The 22098-nt window shown below is 40.8% G+C and overlaps 1 protein-coding gene across 2 annotated transcripts in view; it reads left to right on the top strand.

Annotated features, from left to right (window-relative positions):
• Positions 1 to 20561: 20561 nt before the first annotated feature.
• Positions 20562 to 22098, top strand: part of rassf7a (Ras association domain family member 7a) — a 46757-nt gene continuing 45220 nt past the window's right edge. Inside the window, exons 1-2 of one of the 2 annotated variants that reach the window (XM_061772941.1) lie at positions 20570 to 20688; positions 21387 to 21478. The gene's annotated coding sequence lies outside the window, so the exon portion shown is untranslated. Of the gene's footprint in view, positions 20689 to 21386; positions 21479 to 22098 lie in introns of both variants that reach the window. The other variant, XM_061772940.1, reaches the window with a different exon arrangement.

The following is a 22098-nucleotide window of genomic DNA, read 5'->3' as shown; positions in this document are numbered from 1 at the left end:
ATGTTACATTTACACCAGATGTAAGAAGACACACACCTTCCAAAAAGTTGAACTTTCATCTCTTCAGTCCATAGAATAATCTCCCAAAAGTCTTAGGAATGATTCGAGAGGTTTGTTTTGGGGTCTTTTTTGTGCAAAAGACGAGACTTTGTTGTTTCAGTTCAGCAGTGGTTTTCGCTTTGGAACTCTGCCATGCATGTTATTTTTGTCCAGTCTCTTCCTCATTGTTGAGTCATGAACATTGACCTTAACTGAGGCAACAGAGGCCTGTAGTTCTTTTAGCCGTTGTCCTGGGTTTCTTTCTGACCTCCTAGATTAGTTGTGCTGTTCTCTTAGGATAATTTTTGGGGGCCGGACACTCCTGGGAAGGTTCACCACTGTCGCATGATTTCTGCATTTATGGCTCTCACCGTAGTTCGCTGGAGTGCTAATGCTTTAAAAATACCTTTGTAACCCTTTCCAGACTGATGGATTTCAGTTACTTTATATCTAATTTGTTCTTGAATTTCTTTGGATCGATGCATTTTGTTGCAGGTTTTTGAAATCTTTTGGCCAACTTAATTTTGTCAGCTTCTATTTAAGTGAGTTGCTGATTGAACAGATCTGGAGGAAATCAGGCTTGGATGTGGTCAGGGAAAATGAACTCGGCTTTCCAAAAAATGTGATAAACCATAGTTAATTCATGATTTAACAAGGGCTACAGTTACTTTTTCACACAGGGCCAGGTAGCGTTGTAGTTTTTTTCCCCCTTAGTAAATAATTCCCCTTGGATCTCTGTCATACGTGCCATTTTTGCCCAGTCCCTTCCTTATTGTTGAATCTTGAACATTGACCTTAACTGAGGCAATGGAGGCCTGCAGTTCTTTAGATACTGTCCTGGGTTCCCTTGTGACCTCTTGGATGAGTTGTCACTGTGCTCTGTCACTGTGGTAATCTTTGGGAAGGTTCACCCTGAGTTTGTGTTTTCTCTATTTGTGGATAATGGATCTCACTTTAGTTCGCTAGAATCCGAAAGCTTTAGAAATGTTTTTATAACCCTTTCCAGACTGATAGTCAATTCCTCATTTCTCATCTTTTCTTAAATCTCTTTGGACTGTGGCATTTTGTTGCAGCTTTCTGAGATCTTTTGGCTGACTTCATTTTGTCAGACAGGTTCTATTCAAGTGATTTCTTGACTGAACTCAGCTTTCCAAAAATGGGATTAGCCATAGTTAATTCATGATTTTTCTTTTTCCCCCTTAATAAATAAAATCATTTAAAAACTGCATTTTGTTAACTTGCGTTATCGTTGTCTGATATTTACATTTGTTTGATGATCTGAAATAAAGTGTGGAAAATATGCAAAAATAAGAACTTATGAATGGGCAAATACTTTTTCATGGCACTGCATGCTGGTTTGCCTATGCGGGACAGCAAGGGACCAAAACTCATCCCAGAAATCATTTAGTGGAAAGGGTGCCCACCCTCAACTGCCCTCAATCTTGAATCTTAATTCTGAACTAATTCTAAAATTTGCAAGAGTAAAACCTCTTTGGACTTTTCTCTAGACACCCCAACTTTTGTTTTCTTTTTTATTTAATTTCACACATACTCTCATTGGGTACAGCTCACGCAGCTGCACAAGAGATACAGTAACTAGTGTCACAAATAATTGTTAATGAACGATCACAAATAAAGAGTAAAATGCAAAAACTAAAGTGTAAAGCTAAAACTTGGAGTGGTAGTCTACGAGTAGTCTCAGCAAAGTAATCCCAGCTACTTCAAGCGTCTTTTTTTTTTAAGATGCAGTACTTAAAATGACCTCTTCCCATCTTGAGACAGATTTTTTTTTTTTAAATGTCTGGTCCTGGCTTGTACAAACAATGACAATACTATTTAAACTGCAGGCTAACAGAGCTCTGATAAGAGCTCTCATAATAAACCTTTGACCTGAGTGAAGTTTAGTCCAAAAGATTCACAGAAAACTACAAGTCCAAGTTTGTTTTTGGGAACCAGTGTGCACCTTTGGACAGAATAGTGGTGGCTTTGCTGCTGACACTGGTGTGTGCACCAATTTATGGGGGTTTTCTGAATGCACCCCCTCCCAACCCTACCCCAGCCCCCTGAATTGTCCAGCTTGATGAGTCTAGCATCCTTGTGATTTGTTGGGTGGACACTTGGCAGACCATGCTAGAGTGGTGTTATCTGAAGGCACATGGAAATGGGTTGTGGGTCAACTGACCGAGTGTGTCTACCACCCTTCTGGACTTCATTACTATTCTTTTTATTAGGACAAAAATCTATCCGGGTTAAGTGAGAGCACGTGTCACAAATATCCTTTTGGAGTGATGTATGGACGGATGGTTGATCTGTGCTGCACTTGACTTCAGTTATCTGAAGCCCCATGGAGATGGGTTCAGGAATATCTTCACGAGAAACTTTAGCGGGCTTGTCAATTGGTCGGCGGACACCATGCTGATGGGAGCTACCCCGCAGTTGGGCTATATCAGGGACCAAGGTGATGGGTTGTAAAACATCTTGTTGAATGTCTTTGACAGGCCTGTGGATTGGATGCATAGTCTGCCTATTCGGACATTCAAGTTGGGTTATTTGAAGCCCCTTTGAGATTTCTTGATAACTGTGTTTACAATCCTTGCGGATTGGTGGACGGACACGGTGTTGATTGTGCCTACATTCCAGGTTGGTTTTCTTCTGCTGATGGGGCCTGGACTGCACTTGTGTTATATAAGGTACCAATGGAATGGATTGTGAAATATCTTGACCAATTTTTCTTGCATCATTGTGGATTGTTGGATGGATATTCTTATATGAACTGCACTGGTGGTTGGTTTTCTGAGTAATTGTCCTTGGTGGACATGTACTCTGCTGTTGGATGGTTCGATTCTGTTTGGATTTGTCAAAATCCAAGGTGATGGTTTGATAGACAACTTGCTGTGTGCCTCTAACATTCTTGTAGATTGTTGTGTGGGCAGTCTGCTGATTGGGTCTAACATCCAGTTTGGTTATTTTAGGGCCAATGGAGATTGGTAGTTGGCAAGCTTCCTTCGTGTGCTTGGAAGCACGATGTATCAGTGGGCGGATACTTTGTTGATATGCCCTACACTCCCGTCCACTACTATTCAGTTTAGTTGTCCTTGGTGGATGAACACTCTTTTCTTGGATGTTATATCGCAGTTCGGTTATATGAGGGGTCACAGAGGCAGGTTTCAAGACAAGCTGCCTCACAGGTTTGTTGTTAGGGTCACTCTTTTGTTGGAGGACACTCTGCTGGCACGGGCGGCAACTTTGTTGGTTGTCCAGAAGGCCAATGGTGATTGATTGCAGAAACCCTCGCAATGTTTTTCTGGCATTCCCAGAGAGAAGTAAGCAGATTTTCTTGTGACTGGGTATGTACTCCAGGGTGGTTGTTGCATCAACCTTGGAGACAAAAACAGAATGCAAGAATGAATATTTCACTTGTATTTTTTTGTATAACAATTGAGAAAAACCCAATGAGAATCAAGAACTTACTTCGAAACAATGTAACCACCATATTGTGCTATTCTGCAAATACTTGGTCTAGCAGTTTACTGAAATGCTTACATATTTTCATCCTCTGTGTGTTCCACACATATCGCGGATTGACAATAAAAGCTGCCATACCATGCAGATAATTTGTATGTATTGTCACATAGGTACATGTGGACATTTAACATACTATACCTTTGAGGTTTACATGTATGTGGAAAAGATTATTATAAGCAGTAGTGGTATTTGTGATGTAACTTTTATAACCATAATTAAAATTTTTAGGGAAAAATCCTTTGACTGCCTGGTTTCGGGAGCCCCAGGACATCATCTCCCTGGAGAAGCTTTGCCTGGCCTTCACCTTCAACCTTCAATTGCTGCTTATTTGTGGGTCTTGCTGCCTTAAATTTTCAAGTCAAGAATTCTCTGGAGCAGGGATGGGCAACTTAAATGATGACGTGGCCACAATTTTTTGTCAGCGCTACCATGGGGCAACATGGGACTGTGATTTTTTTTTTTGGTCGAGTTGTATCTTACCGCAGCTTTTCGCTATTGCGTCATTATTCTCTCTCCCCGCTGATTTTCATTCAGGCTTCCCCATTCATATTCTCTCATGGACAAGATCTGGCGCTATAGTAAGCAATGTCTGCTATGTAGTGGTGAATGGTAATATTACAAATTAAAACTGCTCTGTTACGGTAGAGGAAATATATTTTTTTTATTATTAATCTAGGGGCCAATCGAAGAGGCCCATCCTTGATCTGGAGAAAGTAGGCACATGAATGTCAAAATCAACAATCACGAGACACATTCATGAAACAACAAGGTGCAGTATAGTAAGTTAAGGAAAGCAAAAAAATATATATAATAATCTCAAAAATTCCTCATGTTTGAAATTTTGGACCAAACCAACGTCAACTTGGATCAGAACGAAAGGGAGAGAAAAGTACGAAGTCTGGACAAGGAAAGGAACAGCTCATGATCCAAAACATGTGACACGTCAAACTTAGTGGAGGGAGTGTTGTGGCTTGGCCACGTATGGCTGCTTATTCAATGAGCTCCCTGGTGTTTAATGAGTTCTGACAGATGTAACAAGGGGCTACCCTCAGGGATTAAAGCAAAGGGATTCCCAACCAAGATTAACGTATCATTTTGAAAGTACCATAATTTGATTGATTCAATGTGACCCTAATTTTTTTGTTTTTGTTTTTTTTTTAAACTGGGAAGTAAATGACAGTATTCTAATTTTTTGAATTCCTGATTTTGTGGGTTTTATGAGCTGGAAGCCTAAATTATTTAAAAATAAAGAAATACAGTGGGTACGGAAAGTATTGAGACCCCCTTAAATATTTCACTGTTATATTGCAGCCATTTGCTAAAATAATTTAAGTTAATTTTTCTCCTCAATTTACAAACAGCACCCCAATATTGACAGAAAAAAACAATTGTTGAAATTTTTGCAGATTTATTAAAAAAGAAAAACTGAAATATCACACAGCCTTAAGTATTCAGACCCTTTGCTCAGTATTTAGTAGAAACACCCTTTTGAGCTAAAACAGCCATGAGTCTTTTTGGGAATGATGCAACAAGTTTTTCCTCTGCCATTCCTCCTTGCATATCCTCTCCAGTTCTGTAAGGTTGGATGGTGAACGTTGGTGGACAGCCATTTTCAGGTCTCTCCAGAGATGCTCAATTGGGTTTAAGTCAGGGCTCTGGCTGGGCCATTCAAGAACAGTCACGGAGTTGTTCTGAAGCCACTCCTTCGTTATTTTAGTTGTGTGCTTAGGGTCATTGTCTTGTTGGAAGGTAAACATTCGGCCCAGTCTAAGGTCCTGAGCTCTCTGCAGAAAGTTTTTGTCTAGGATATCCATGTACTTGGCCGCATTAGTCTTTCCTTCGATTGCAACCAGTCGTCCTGTCCCTGCAGCTGAAAAACACCCCCACACCATGATGCTGGCACCATCATCATGCTTCACTGTTGGGACTGTATTGGACAGGTGATGAGCAGTGCCTGGTTTTCTCCACACATACCGCTTAGAATTAAGGCCAAAATGTTCTATCCTGGTCTCATCAGACCAGAGAATCTTATTTCTCACCATCTTGGAGTCCTTCAGGTGTTTTTCTTTTAGCAAACTCCATGCAGGCTTTCATGTGTCTTGCACTGAGGAGAGGCTTCCGTCTGGCCACTCGGCCATAAAGCCCCGACTGGTGGAGGGCTGCAGCGATGATTGACTTTCTAGAACTTTCTCCCATCTCCCGACTGCATCTCTGGAGCTCAGCCACAGTGATCTTTGGGTTCTTCTCTACTTCTCTCACCAAGGCTCTTCTCCCCCAGTTGCTCAGTTTGGCCAGAGGGCCAGCTCTCTGAAGGGTTCTGGTCGTCCCAAACGTCTTCCATTAAAGGATTATGGAGGCCACTGTGCTCTTAGGAACCTTAAGTGCAGCAGAATTATTTTTGGCCAGTTCTGTGCCTTCCCACAATCCTGTCTCTGAGCTCTTCAGGCAGTTCCTTTGACCTCATGATTCTCATTTGTTCTGACATGCACTGTGAGCTGTAAGGTCTTATATAGACAGGTGTATGGCTTTCCTAATCAAGTCCAATCAGTATAATCAAAAACGGCTAGACCATCTCAAGAATGATCAATAGAAATGGACAGCACCCGAGTTAAATATGAGTGTCACAGCAAAGGGTCTGAATGCTGGCTGTGTGATATTTCAGTTTTTATTTTTTAATAAATCTGCAAAAAATTCAACAGTTCTGTTTTTTTCTGTCAACATGGGAACAACCCAAGTCATCCATACATACAAAGAAAGTAGAACAAATAAACTCAGAAATTAAGTCGTGTGTAATAATGTGAAATGACACAGGGAAAAAAGGATTGAACACACGAAGAAAGGGAAGTGCAAAAAGGCATGGAAGCCAAGACAACACCTAAAATCTATCAATAATCAAACAGCCGGCCAGCCTGTTGTCAGTACAAGTGAATATCAGCTAGTCCTAATTGATGGCCTACAAAAAGGTCTTATTGCCAAGGTGTGAGTCAAGACACATCTCATGATGGGTAAGAGCAAGGAGCTGTCACAAGACCATCGCAAACTAATTGTTGAAAAACGTAACGATGGCATTGGTTGCAAGAGCATGTCTAAGCTTCTGAATGTTCCAGTGAGCACGGTTGGGGCCATAATATGTAAGTGGAAAGCCATCAAACCACCATAAATTTGCCTTGATCAGGTGCTCCTTGCAAGATATCTGACAGAGGAGTGGAAAAAATAATCGGAAGAGTTCTCCAAGAGCCAAGGGCCATCTGTGGAAAGCTTCAAAAAGGCCTGGAATTAGCAGGTACTGTTGTCAAAAGGAAAACAGTGAATATTGCACTCCGCCGCCATGGCCTGTATACACGCTCACCACGCAAGACCCTATTGCTGAAAAAAAAAAAAGCTTGTTTAAAGTTTGCTGAACAACATTTGGACAAGCTAGTTAAATATTGGGAGAATATAGTCTGGTCTGATGAGAGCAAAATTTAACTGTTTGGATCCAATATTACACACCACGTTTGGAGGAGAAATGGCACTGCACATCACCCCAAAAACACCATATCAACAGTGAAGTTCAGAGGTGGGAACATGATGATGTCGGGCTGCTTTTCAGAAAACGGTACTAGTAAACTTCACATTGAAGGAAAGATGAATGGGCAAGTGTACCGAGACATTCTAGAAAAAAAAATTGCTGGCATCTACAAGGATGATGAAAATGAAACGAGGTTGGACATTTCAGCAGGATAATGATCCAAAACATACTGCCAAAGAAACTCTCAATTGGGTTCAAAGAAAAAAAATAAAGCTCTATGAGAATGGCCCAGCCAATCACCTGACTTGAATCAAATTGAAAATGTATGGAAAGAACTGAAACTTAAGGTCCATAAAAGCAGCCCACGGAACCTTCAAGATTGGAAGACTGCTTGTGTGGAGGAATGGGCCAAAATCACACCAGCCCAATCCATGCACTAGTTTCTCCATACAGGAGGCGTCTTGAAGCTGTCATTGCAAACAAAGGCTTTTGTACAAAGTATTAAATTAATACCAGTTGGCATGTTCAATACTTTCTCACTGTGTCATTTCACATTATTACACACAACTTAATTTCTGAGCTTATTTGTTCTACTTTCTTTATGTATGGTTTACTTGGGTTGCTCCCAACATCTGATGAAATTGTCATGTCAATCGCACTTTTGGAAATATATTTGAGAAAAATGGCGAGGTGTTAAATGCTTATTTCAGCCGCTTTATATATTCTACAGTCTACACTTGGTTGTTATGGTTAAAACCCACTGTGGTGGTGGAGACTCTTCTTCTTTTCTTTTCGGCTTGTCCCTTTACGGGTTGCCACAGCGCATCATCCTTTTCCATGTAAGCCTATCTCCTGCATCCTCCTCTCGAACACCAACTGCCCTCATGTCTTCCCTCACGACATCCATAAACCTTCTCTTTGGTCTTCCTCTAGCTCTCTTGCCTGGCAGCTCCATCCTCATCATCCTTCTACCAATATACTCACTATTTCTCCTCTGGATGTGTCCAAACCATCGAAGTCTGCTCTCTCTAACTTTGTCTCCAAAACATCAAACCTTGGCTGTCCCTCTGATGAGCTCATTTCTAATTTTATCCAACCTGGTGACTCCAAGAGCGAACCTCAATATCTTCATTTCCGCCATCTCCAGCTCTGCTTCCTGTTGTCTCTTCAGTGCCACTGTCTCTAATCCGTACATCATGGCTGGCCTCACCACTGTTTTATAAACTTTGCCCTTCATCCTAGCAGAGACTCTTCTGTCACATAACACACCTGACACCTTCCTCCACCCTTTCCAACCTGCTTGGACCCGTTTCTTCACTTCGTGACCACACTCACCATTGCTCTGGATGGTTGACCCCAAGTATTTAAAGTCCTCCACCCTTGCTGTCTCTTCTCCCTGGAGCCTCACTCTTCCCCCACCACCCCTCTCATTCATGCACATATATTCTGTTTTACTTTTGCTAATCTTCATTCCTCTGCTTTCCAGTGCATGCCTCCATCTTTCTAACTGTTCCTCCAGCTGCTCCCTGCTTTCACTGCAGATCACAATGTCATCTGCAAACATCATGGTCCACGGGGATTCCAGTCTAACCTCATCTGTCAGCCTATCCATCACCACTGCAAACAGGAAGGGGCTCAGGGCTGATCCCTGATGCAGTCCCACCTCCACCTTAAATTCGTTCGTCACACCTACAACACACCTCACCGCTGTTCTGCTGCCCTCGTACATGTCATGTATTATTCTAACATACTTCTCTGCCACTCCAGACTTCCGCATGCAGTACCACAGTTTCTCTCTGGGTACTCTGTCATAGGCTTTCTCCAGATCTACAAAGACACAATGTAGCTCCTTCTGAGCTTCTCTGTACTTTTCCATCAACATCCTCAAGGCAAATAATGTATCTGTGGTACTCTTTCTAGGCATGAAACCATACTGTTGCTCGCAAATACTCACTTCTGTCTTGAGTCTAGCCTCCACTCCTCTTTCCCATAACTTCATTGTGTGGCTTATCAACTTTATTCCTCTATAGTTCCCACAGCTCTGCACATCACCCTTCTTCTTAAAAATGGGCACCAGTACACTTTTCCTCCATTCCTCAGGGATCTTGTCACGCACTAGAATTCTGTTGAACAAGCTGGTCAAAAACTCCACAGCCACCTCTCCTAGATGGTTCCATACCTCCACAGGAATGTCATCAGGACCAACTGCCTTTCCAGTTTTCATCCTTTTTAATGCCTTTCTCACTCCCCCCTTACTAATCATTGCCACTTCCTGGTCCACCACACTTGCCTTTTCTACTGTCCCTTCTCTCTCATTTTCCTCATTCATCAACTCCTCAAAGTATTCTTTCCATTTATCTAGCACACTACTGGCACCAGTCAACATATTTCCATCTCTTGCCTTAATCACCCTAACCTGCTGCACATCCTTCCCATCTCTATCCCCCTGTCTGGCCAACCTGTACAGATCATTTTCTCCTTCTTTAGTGTAGAACCTGGTATACATGTCATCATATGCCTCTTGTTTGGCCTTTGCCACCTCTACCTTTGCCCTATGTCTCAATGTATTCCTTTCGCCTCTCCTTGGTCCTCTCAGTGTCCCACTTCTTCTTAGCTAACCTTTTTCCTTGTATGATTTCCTGAGGTCCACCACCAAGTCTCCTTCTCTCCTTTCTGCCAGAAGCTACACAAAGTACTCTCCTGCCTGCCTTTCTGATCACCTTGGCTGCAGTGGTCCAGTCTTCTTGAAGCTCCTCCTCTCCACCGAGAGCCTGTCTCACCTCTTCCTGAAAAGCTGCACAACACTCGTCCTGTCTCAGCTTCCACCACATGGTTCTCTGCTCTACCTGTCTTCCTAACCTTCCTCCCCACCACGAGAGTCATCTTACACATCTTATGCTGTCTAGCCACACTCTCCCCTACCACTACCTTATAGTCGGTAACCGCCTTCAGATTACATCGTCTGCACAAGATGTAATCCACCTGCGTGCTTCTCGGTAGGTCACCCTATGTTCCTGCCACTTCTGGAAAAAAGTGTTCACTACAGCCATTTGCATCCTTTTTGCAAAGTCTACCACCATCTGTCCCACCAAGTTCCTTTCCTGGATGCCATAGTTACCCATCACTTCTTCATCACCCCTATTTCCTTCACCAACATGTCCATTACAATCTGCACCAATCACGACTCTCTCTCTGTCTGGGATGCTCAGAACTACTTCGTCTAGCTCCTTTCAGAATTACTCTTTCACCTCTAGGTCACATCCTACCTGTGGGGCATAGCCACTAATCACATTATACATAACACCCTCAATTTCAAGTTTCAGCCTCATCACTCGATCTGATACTCTTTTCACCTCCAAGACATTCTTAGGCAACTCTTCTTTTAAAATAACCCCGACTCCATTTCTCTTCCCATCTACACCATAGTAAAATAATTTAAACCCTGCCCCTAAACTTCTAGCCTTACTGCCTTTCCACCTGGTTTCCTGGACACACAATATGTCAACCTTTCTCCTAATCATCATGTCAACCAACTCCCAAGATTTTCCTGTCATAGTCCCAACATTCAAAGTCCCCACATTCAGTTCTAGGCTCTCTGCTTTCCTCTTCTCTTTCTTCCGAAGAACCCACTTTCGACCTCTTCTTCTTCGACTTCGACCCACAGGAGCTGAATTTCCACCGGCGGCCTGCAGGTTGACGGCACCGGTGGCGGACTTTGTTAACCCGGCCCACGACCGATCCGGTATGGTATTCTTTGGATGAACGCTCATATTTGTTTGGCAAAGTTTTAAGCCGGATGCGCTTCCTGACGCAACCCTATGCATTTATCTGGGCTTGGGACCGGCCTACAGTTTGCTCTGGCTCGTGCCCCCCATAGGGTTGCAATATAATATATTATATTGTGCATAGAGTCTCATTGGCCAAATTACTTCTGGCCATTACTTTATCTTAACCCTGCTGCTCTTAGCTGCTTTTGCAAAAATGTTTTAGATGCTACAAGTGTATAATCATAAGGTTTGACCTGATGAATTGGCAAGATTAGATGCAACTTTGACAGCCTATGGAACTGCCTCACAAGCTTAGCTGCAATTTAAAAAAAATACACAATACAATAGACCCTTTTTAGGCTATTGGGAAATTCCAGTTTTAAAGCTGCAAAGTGGACAGTAGCAGCACACAAGAATAGGAATATTTAAAAAAATATTATATATATGTATATATATGCGTATTCACAATACCTCAACACAACTTAATTGACTTAACAACTTTAAAAAAAATAAAAATTAAAAATAAAAAGTGCTGTACATAAGCTCGAACCTAAAACATCAAGCAATATGACCAGAAAGAGCAGCAGTGTATGGCAACTACAGAAACATTATGCAGTATATGGCTGTGAAAGTCAGACTTCATATGAAAAAATACAGGAGTGAATGTGAACAGTAGCACAAATTTTCAGCAGCATCAGATACACATATACAGGTATCAATAAATTGTCTATATACAGTATAAGTTGAGAATGAAATATAAAATAAACACCAGCAATAAGAACAGAAGTGCAGTAACAGTTATACGTAAATAGATATATTATTAGAAAACTATACTTTGCATACGATATATGCATATCTGAATGTGAATTAAAAAAGCATCAAGAATTTGCAGTGGCATTGCATGTGACGAGTTTACATGGATCAACAGTACTATACTGTACTTATGTGCAGTTGGGACTGAAACCAGCAATACTGACTCTCAGTAGTTTAATGACAAATATACAGTACAATAATAATAATTGAGAGCAGTTTTGGTTGCAAAGTCAAATAAAATAATTTGCTAACCTAACCTTATCCGGTAACATGACTGGCAGTGTCTTCTTTCAGGGGAAAATGTCATTGAGATTCATGAAGTTCTTATGGTTATTATGTGGGTGAACTATTTTTCCGATAAGGTAATGCATTTCAACACATAATATTTTTCCAGCATTATGTTTGATGGCATCATAGCCATGATGTCATTATATTGTGACAAGTTGAGCTCACATTCTCTGACATCATCAAAGCCATATGATGTGAGGTAATCCTTCTAAATAAAATACATGTACTACATTTTGTAAGATGATTACCAGTGTCTTGTCTTCAGCTAGTCACCGCCTAGATACCAGAATGCAATTAATGAGTCAATAACATCCTGTTGGATGTACATCCTTGAGGCTTCATTCTACAGTGTGGATTAAGGCTTGTAAACATGTCAGGAACAGGAATGTTTGGAGTAAAGTCTGTGAACCTGTGTTGGCTCGGCGCCATTTATCCATGACGCTCTTACGTAACGATGCATTTTTTCCATCAACTCTTATCGCTTAAGTATACAGTACTTAAGCCATTTTACGCCGTCATGTAATTGCTTGCCTACTTGCCAGTAGCTCATTGTCAATGTTTTCTGGGACAGTACAACTAAGCTCTAAGGGTGTTGACGAAACATTTTGCCGATCCAAACGTTCAAAAACAATATGGGTGGACGTCTGAACGTTCAAAATACATTTGTTGGGGGAATGTCGTGCCGCCCCTCGAAGATTGATGATTGTGACTACTCGGGAGTCTTTCTAGTAGTCCGCGAAAGAATCACTGAAATAAATACTAATAAAATGTACAGCTATGAAAACATGAAATACAATCATACATATTGGAATGACATTTGTAACTACGCTTACAGCTTGTTTCAACTTTTGTTTTTAAACCAGTGCAGAACTTATTTTTTTCCTTTTCATGTACAGTACGCCTTACTTTCTAGTACATTTTTAAAGTATAGTTCAGTTGTATTTTACTTTTAAGTACAGTTTACATTTAATCTTTAACTATTTTTAAACATTTATTCAAGTACATTTTTATTAAACTTTTTATGTGCAATACATTTGAATTGCATCATTAATCAAATACAGTTTTTTTTCCTATAATTAAATAAATAAATTAAAATTAAAATAAAAAAATTAAACGATTTAAGTGCAGTATCTATGTTTAAACTGTACCATACATCACTTTACATTTGAGACTGTGTGAGTCCACGGATGCACACGTCATGGAAAAGAGTCCCAGCCCTGAAACAATGAGTTCCTGCAATTTATCGTCATGGAATACAGATACAGTAATCCTCAGCTATCTCATGGTTCTTGCCTTGGCAGTCCTGCTACATTTCAGATTTTTTTTACAGTTGTTACTCTGTCTTTTATAATGTTTGTATAATATTTTGGTGTTAATTGATGTTGCTCTCTCTCAATATATGTTTCGGCATGCCACGATGGCAAATATTTTCGAACAATATATTTTCCCAAGAACTTTTAAGATAAATGATGGTATCATTGATGTTTTTTATGCCACTCATAATAATATTAGATAAATAATAACAAATTGTACACACCTTACATCTTTTTCCCTGGTAATAAAACATGAGCACAACTTTGTCATGTTCTCTCATTTACTAAATAAACGTAGGGCTGCATTTTACAATAAGTCAACGTTAACAGTTAACCTTTTTAAAACGACAGGGATCACCGGTGACACCGCGACGCATTTGTATTTGAAATTACCGTAACTCCTCGCTACTTTGTGCAATTTTAATCATTAAAACTGCCCCTGAAAGCTGTGAAACTAATGCATATATCTATTATGGTGCTAAAAGGGTTAACTTACACTCTCACGCTCACTCACTCACTCTCTCTCTCCTCATTTTGTATTTCTTTTTTTGACAATTGTGCAAAAAGATCCATAGTACTCTAGCAATTAGAGTAGTTTGGAATGACTAATGCAACAACAGTCCGGTGCAATGACCATTGTGCAAAGGCCACAGACTTCAAGAAATGTATGCAGTTGAAAATGACGAGTAGTGTGATACAATGGGACAATGTCGATTGTGCAAATGTTGCAGATGCTACTCAGGCTCATGAGTGGCCATTATTGGTCAACAACAGATATGCAAATAGTGCAGCGTGGCGAGATTAATACTGTGAGTGCACGAGTAATGTATAATTGGCCCGGCAGAGATGTGACAACTAACTCAAGACATAAATTGGCAGCTTGTTGCAATGGAATTGTAAGTTAACTGGCAAGAGGGAATAAGCTGTTGGAATGTCTGCTTGTTTTAGTTTGCATTGTTTGGTAGCGCCTACCTGAGGGAAGGAGCTGGAAGAGGTGGCGGGTCCATGCTCTTGTCTTAGTTCTGGTAGCGTGCAAGTCCTCAAGGGTGGGTGGGGGTTTACCGAGAATCTTTTCAGCAGTTTTGATTGTCCGTTGGAGTCAGAATTTGTCTTTTTTTGTAGCAGCACCAAACCAGACTGATGGAAGAACACAGGACTAATTCGATGACCGCTGTGTAGAACTGCCTCAGCAGCTCCCGTGGCAGGCCGTGCTTTCTCAGAAGCCGCAGGAAGTACATCCTCTGGTGGGCCTTTTTGAGGATGGAATTGATGTTGGTCTCCCACTTCAGGTCCTGAGATATTGTAATTCCCAGGAACTTGAAGGTTCGACGGTTGACACAGGGCAGTTGGACAGCATGAGGGGCAGCTGTGGTGAAGAATGACTCCTGAAATCCACGATCATCGCTACAGTCTTGAGCATGTTCAGCTCCAGGTTCTGTCGGCCGCACCACAGTTCCAGCCGCTCCACTTCCTGTCGATACGCAGACTTGTCACCGTCTTTGATGAGGCCGATGACTGGTGTCGTCTGCAAACTTCAGGGGTTTGACAGCCAGGCACGTTGAGGTGCAGTCGCTCGTGTAGAGAGACAAGAGCAGAGGAGAGAGGACACAACCTTGGGGCGCCCCGGTGCTGGTGGTGCATGTAGATGAGGTGGTGTCCCCCAGCATCACCTGCCGTTTCCTGCCCGTCAGGAAGCTGTAAATCCACTGGCAGATGGCAGGCGAGAGAAGCTTGGAGGAGAGGAGTTTTGGGATGATGGTGTTGAACGCAGAGCTGAAGTCCACCAACAGGATCCTTGCGTAGGTCCTCATCCGTAGACCTGTTTGTAGGCAAACTGCAGGGGTTCTAGCAAGGAACCTGTGACGCGCTTGAGGTGGTCCAGCACAAGGCGTTCAAAGGACTTCATGACCACAGAAGTCAGGGCGACAGGCCTATTATCATTCAGACCCGAGATTGCAGGTTTCTTGGGGACTGGGATGATGGTGGCACGTTTGAAACAGGATAGTACTTCAAACAGTTCCAGAGATCTATTGAAGATCTGTGTTAAGACTGAAGCAAACTGGTCCGCGCAGACTTTGAGGCAGGATAGGGACACAAGGTCTGGGCCTGCCGCTTTGTTCATATTTTGTTGTTTGAAGATGTGTCTCTTTTCGTGGAATTGTCAACGCAGAAGTCAGAGGTGTAATGGTGGTCGGTGGTGCGGCTCGGTGGGGGTGGGGTGTGAAAGTTTTCTTTTGAAATCTGCAGTAGAAGGTGTTCAAGTCATTGGCTAGTCAGCTTGGGGGGTTGGTCGCTTGTAATTTGTTAGCGATTGTAATGCATGCCAGACTGATTTAAAGTCGTTAGCGGGAAACGTTTTTTGCAATGTTAATTTCTTTAGTCAGCTGGTTTCTAGCCCGATTATATAGGGCCCTATCCCCACTTTGATATACGTCCTCTTAAGCCTGACGAAGTTGCTTAGGTTTGGCATTGAACCACAGCTTATTGAATTTACGAAATGACTTTGTTGGTACACACACTTCTTCACAGAAACTGATATAGAATGTGACACTGTCAGTATATTCATCCAGGCTGCCAGCTGAATTTTCAAAGACACTCCAGTCTGTGCAGTCTAGACAGCTTTGAAGTTCTATCTTTGCTTGGTCCACTTTTTCACTCTTTTCTCCGTAGGCTTTGCGCATTTAAGTTCTTGCCTCTATCTTGGTATGAAGTGAATTAAGCAGTGAGCAGACGAGCCCAGAGCTGCACGAGGTATGGCACGGTATGCATTTTGCGTAGTATAGCAGTGGTCTAAAATTTTATTTTCCCTGGTGGGACAGTCGATGTGCTGTTTGTATTTAGGGAGTTTGTGGTTGAGTTTAGCTTTGTTAAAGTCCCCAAGAATAATGAGGGGTGAGTTGGGGTGATTTTTTTCCATTTCGTTTACTTGTTCAGCGAGCATCAGTGTGGCATTTGTGTTAGCTTGAGGAGGAATGTAAACACCGGCGAGAATGAAAGATGCAAACTCACGAGGCGAGTGAGTGGATTTGCGAAAGTTGGTGAGAGAAAGTCCAGGGTAGACTCCCTAATGTTTAGCAAATGTTCCCTTGTGTTTGATTCGAGGAATGTCTCCAAAGACGACCGAAAAACACAAGCATAGACAATACTAGAGAGCACGTAGCCGAGTCGATCACACGGGTCAGCGCCAGTTTGAAACTAGATAAGACCTTCCACAGAGCAGTGACTAATTGGTTTCCTTTTTAATACAATCAGCAGTTTTTAATTCTTGAATTCACATTTTGCATAAAAGATAAGGCATTGTTATTGTTATTATTATTTAAAAAGCATTAACAGCCTTTGTGCATCTTCACTTAAAAAGCTAGCATTTTAGCATTTTGTGACCTTAATACATTAGGTTCATGGCTGTGCATTTATGAGCATAGACCAGCTAACTAGGAATAAGAAAACTTGTTTGTACGACTATGAAAATAAAGAAACCTTGACAGAAATATATTTCCTTCGGTTCCCTTCACCAAAACCCTCTTCTGTTTGGATAGGTGATGATGATCCATTTTCCTCTTATTCCTCTCTGGCCACATTTGCCACGTTTCTCATTACCACTTACAGATCATCACATTGGCCATATTTCACATAGTGACTACACTGAGCAAAAAGGACACTATATGTACTGCTATGGTTGCATTATAGTGTCCTTGTCACGGTAAAAAAAAAAACACATTTGACGGTACTCATAATTAAAAGAGACACTCTGCAGCCTGCAGGGTAGCGTTATTTTAGTAAAGTAGACTAATGTTAAGCTCACTGATTTGCACTATGTTAACTTCACCTCTCACTTGGGTCCCGTGATGCGGCGTCATACTCAGTGGAGAGAAAAATCCGTGTTACAATGAACGTCTGCTCGCCTTGCATTTCACTATGAAATCCTACCACACTTTCACCATTTCTTGCTCCTCAATTCGGCATCGCAATTTGTCCAAAAAGCTAATTTTAACCCGCAAACAGCAATGAGAGACCACTTAATTCAAGCCTTGCACACATACGTACAGTAGGTAAGTGATGATGTGCGTCTGGACGCAGATTCACCATGCTTTATGTGTCCCTGATCATTTTTGTGCATCTCGGACACAGGATGTACATCAAACAAGATCCCTGTGTGCATAATGTTACAGTGGATTACAATAATAAATAGGCTTTTTAGGAATAAGGAATAAGACCTGCCTCATTTTGATGAACACCTCTAAGTATTATAATGTTGACCATTATGGTGGAACTTGAAGAGCAAAGTATTTTTTGATGTGGTACTTGGTGTAAAAAGTTTGAGAACCACTGTATTGTCCTAATTTTGGATATTCCACAAAAGCATGTGTAACCCCCTCCATATGGTCTTCGATATCCTAGGAAAGCAAATTTACAGTAGCCTGTCAATGTTCAAATCCCATTTAAAACAACGTGCTAAAATCTTGATTGTTTTGGACAAGCAACACACATCCCTCATACCATGAAAATTGAAGGAATGCGTTTTCGCCTTAGGAAATGTCTTTGTTTTGACTTCAGATGAGTCATTTTTATTCATAAACTCTACTTTGGAATACCTGGAAATACCAATAGTATGAGTTGAGACAGGTTTGGGACATGCTGTTTGTAGTCTGAAGTTCCCTTCAGGAAGAACATTCCATTCTCAACAAGACGAACTTGTTAACACCTTCACAACTAAATAAATAGATGCACTTGTAAGCCATATATCAGGGCTAGGAGCAGAATTAAGATTATGAGTCGTGAATATAATAACCCAGCCACCACCTTGCAGACTCACCACCCGTGTGGACAAGCATAAGGGGCTGTTCAGGGCACACACCCTTTCCACTAGGTGATTTATGGGATGGGTTTTTGTTCCTTGCTATCCCGCATAGGCAAAACAGCAAACAATACTATGAAAAAGTATTTGCCCCCTTCTCAAATTGTCATTTTTTGCATAGTTTTCCCACTTTCATAAATGTTTAAGAACATCAAACAAATGTAAATATCAGACAACGATAACCCAAGTAAGTTATTTCCTTTATTCAGGACAAAGAAAAAAAACTATTGCAAGCTACCCTTGTGAAAAGGTAATTACACCCCTTGTTAAATCATGAATTAACTGCATTTAAGTTTCCTAAGCGCACAGTGGCCTCCATAATCCTTAAATGGAAGACGTTTGGGATGACCAGAACCCTTCCTAGAGCTGGCCGTCCAGCCAAACTGAGCAATCGGGGGAGAAGAGCCTTGGTGAGAGAGGTAAAGGAGAACCCAAAGATCACTGTGGCTGAGCTCCAGAGATGCAGTCGGGAGATGGGGGAAATGTTCTAGAAAGTCAACCATCACTGCAATCCTCCACCTGTCGGGGCTGTATGGCAGAGTGGCCCAACGGAAGCCTATACTCAATGCAAGACACATGAAAGCCCGCATGGAGTTTGCTAAAAAAAAAAATTTAAAAAACATCTGAAAGACTCCAAGATGGTGAGAAATAAGATCAGTGCAAGATACATGAAAGCCCGCATGGAGTTTGCTAAAAACAAAACAAAAAAAAAAAACATCTGAAGGACTCCAAGCATCTAGGAGAGGGGGCCTCTCCTAGATGCTTCCATACCTCCACAGGAATGTAATCAGGACCCACTGCCTTTCCATGTTTCATCCTCTTTAATGCCTTTCTAACTCCCCCCTCACTAATCATTGCCACTTCCTGGTCTACCACACTTGCCTCTTCTACTCTCCCATTTTCCTTATTCATCAACTCCTCGAAGTATTCTTTCCATTTATCTAGCACACTACTGGCACCAGTCAACACATTTCCATCTCTATCCTTAATCACCCTAACCTGCTGCACATCCTTCCCATCTCTATCCCTCTGTCTGGTCAACCTGTATGGATCCTTTTCTCCTTTGGTGTCCATCCTGGCATACATGTCATCATATGCCTCTTGTTTGGCCTTTGCCACCTCTACCTTTGCCCTGTGTCGCATCTTCCTCAATGCCACGGCGCGTCGAGGCAGTGATTAAAGCAAAGTATTGCTGCAAGTATTGAAGATTAACACATTGTTTTGAAAGCACCATATTTTGATTGATTTAATGTGACCCTAATGTCTTTTTTTCCCTTAAAAAAATGAGAAGTAAATGGTGATTTCTGCACAGTATTCAAATGTTTTGAATTCCTGAATTTGTGGGTTTTATGAGCTGGAAGCCCAAATTATGTAAAAATAAACAAATAAATACTTGAAATTGTTTAAATTGTGGCCCCTCAATCTATAATCTATGAAAGTTTAATTTTTTGAATGGAATTATGGAAAGAAATAAACATTTCCATGATATGAATTTTTTTTGGAAAGTGTCTGTACTTGTGTTTAAAGAGTAAGGAGTAAAAGTAAAAAGTCATCAGAAAAATAAATACTCAAGTGATTCCAACATCCATGTATCTATGTATGTATGTATGTGTCTGTCTGTCCGTTCATATCAATTTAAATAAAAACAAAAATCTGATAAAACTTTTTCCTTGTTGCATTGCATATTTACTTATTTATTTAAAAAAATGCACAATAAGATTTTACTGCTGTAAAAAAAACTAATTCCTAAATAAGACCAAACTGAAAGCCCTCTTAATAGTGTTGGAAACAAGTAATTAAAACACCCCAGAAAAAGATTAAGAAAAGATTTATATTGGTGGAAAATATACTGTACAGTTCTTAACAAATGTATTCGACTGCGCCAAAAAAATGAGATCATCCAGCATTATGAAGTGTTTTAATGTGGCCTGTAAAACTTAAATTTATTAAGATTGTGTTTACACTGTAAAACATTGACCCTTTTTACCATTAATACCAAAATATTTACACCCACAATTTGAACCATCAGTGGGATCCGAAAAATCCGAAACTCATGAAACGTAAAAAGAACATTTCTGGTCAGTAATGCAATAACTATTATTTGACATCTCTTTAAATAATTCAAAAATTTCTAAATTGTAAATGTGAAAAATCATGAATAACGTGAGCGTAAAAATACTTATAATGTTGAATGAATAATGAGCTTCAACATCCTGGAGTATTAGTGTACAGAAACTACTAAAAATGTGTTTAGCACTGTATGACTTAAGTTGAAATTCATATATTCTCTTGCACTTAATTTATGGTGAACTAATTCCCATGAACACGTCGAAAGTGACATGTTCTCGTATTGTCACAAAAACGTGTGAAGAACTGTGAACGATACAGCACGAACGACGCCATATTCTTTTTTTTGGAGGAGGCACCTTTAGTTTGAAATATTTTTGTTTGAAATATTGGCCGGAAATCCCCTAAAGCCAGTCCCGGGACCGACATGCCAAAAAATGGATTGTTGGGGCACAAAAGTCGGCTGTTAATCGTGTTGTTCAGAGGTTTACTGTTGCTGGACGTCTCACTGTAAGTTCTCTTTAGTTGTACGCGTTCCAATATGTGCGTTGCTGCGTGTCACTAATGTGAAATAGTGTACTGTGTAAGTGTTTGTCGCTCATCGCTCATCGCTCGTCGCTCGGTGATGCAACAAGTGGTGCACCTGCAGATTCAAACTCTGTAAAAAGTGGAAACGGACTCATTTGAAAAACTGGACTTGCACGTCTCGCTTTAGATACTTTTAATAATGCATAATACTTTTTTTTGTTTTGTACTGCGGATAAGTGATATTCCTGCCACTTGGCAGTTGCCGAAAGTAACAAAAAAGTTACTTTTTTCTTAGTTACTTTTGAAATCAAGTAATCAGTAAAATAGCTGTTACTTTTAAGCTCAAGTAATCAGTAAAGTAACTGTTACTTTTTTTAAGGTAACTGTGGCAATACTAGTTGTTATGCATAGGTTGTTTTGTTCTTTTTTTGTGCAATGTTCTCTCTTTTCTCTCTGTTTATCCCCTCTCAAGCCTTGTTCTGATTAACTGTATTTCCAATAAATAGCAAACGTAATACCAACACAGAGTATATTAAACTTTCCTGTTGCACAGCAGAACAGTTCCAGCATGATAAGGCATACAGAGACACCATTCTGCATGACTTAATAGCCAAACAGGATTAGGTTAAAACAACAACAAAAATACTCAGTCATTCTTTCTATTCTTTCTTTATCACAAGTAATCAACATGAGTTGGCTGGGGAAATGGTCACACAGAGCAGAAGTGTACACGAGAACACTGATCAGCTTTGAGTTCCTGGAAAAGTGCTATGTAAGTCAAATGCAATATTTCTTATCATATCTGCAGTTTTTCATGACCACCGTGCCGCCTTATTTATTTATTTGTTTGTTTACGTATTTATACTCTTTGATGCCCTTTTGGGTTTGCAAGATAATTTGTGTTTGAAATGTCCAGGATGCCCTTTTTCAAGCTGCTCTAAATGATCCAAAACGGCTGGCAGATGAAACGATTTCTCGTTAATATTTGATATGGAAAACAGCTTCACTATGGTTGGTAGTAGGCTGTATCTCGGCAGCTACGTAAGCTGGAGCTGTCAGAAATGTAACCAAGGGGACAACTAGCTTGCGGCGGCCAAGCATTCATAGCGACCATGTCTGCTTTTCCTATCATTGTGAAGCGGAATTCGCCAAGTATTGGATTGTTCGCCCACTCATAGGGAACGTGAGCTGGGTTTAGACCATTGTGAGACAGCTTGGTTTTACCCTACTGATGATGTGTTGCCGCAATAGTAATCATGATAGCTAGTTCAAGCTGCAGATGCTACATTGACTGTTCATGCTAGTATTGTCGAAATGTGCTAGTGATGTGATGTAGTTCAATATTACATTTAAAATATGATTTCCTTATGTACACAAAAGTACTTATGGCTG

Source organism: Phyllopteryx taeniolatus, chromosome 5, assembly GCF_024500385.1.
Source record: "Phyllopteryx taeniolatus isolate TA_2022b chromosome 5, UOR_Ptae_1.2, whole genome shotgun sequence".
Classification (NCBI taxonomy): domain Eukaryota; kingdom Metazoa; phylum Chordata; class Actinopteri; order Syngnathiformes; family Syngnathidae; genus Phyllopteryx; species Phyllopteryx taeniolatus.
This window is presented reverse-complemented; position numbering and strand designations above follow the sequence as displayed.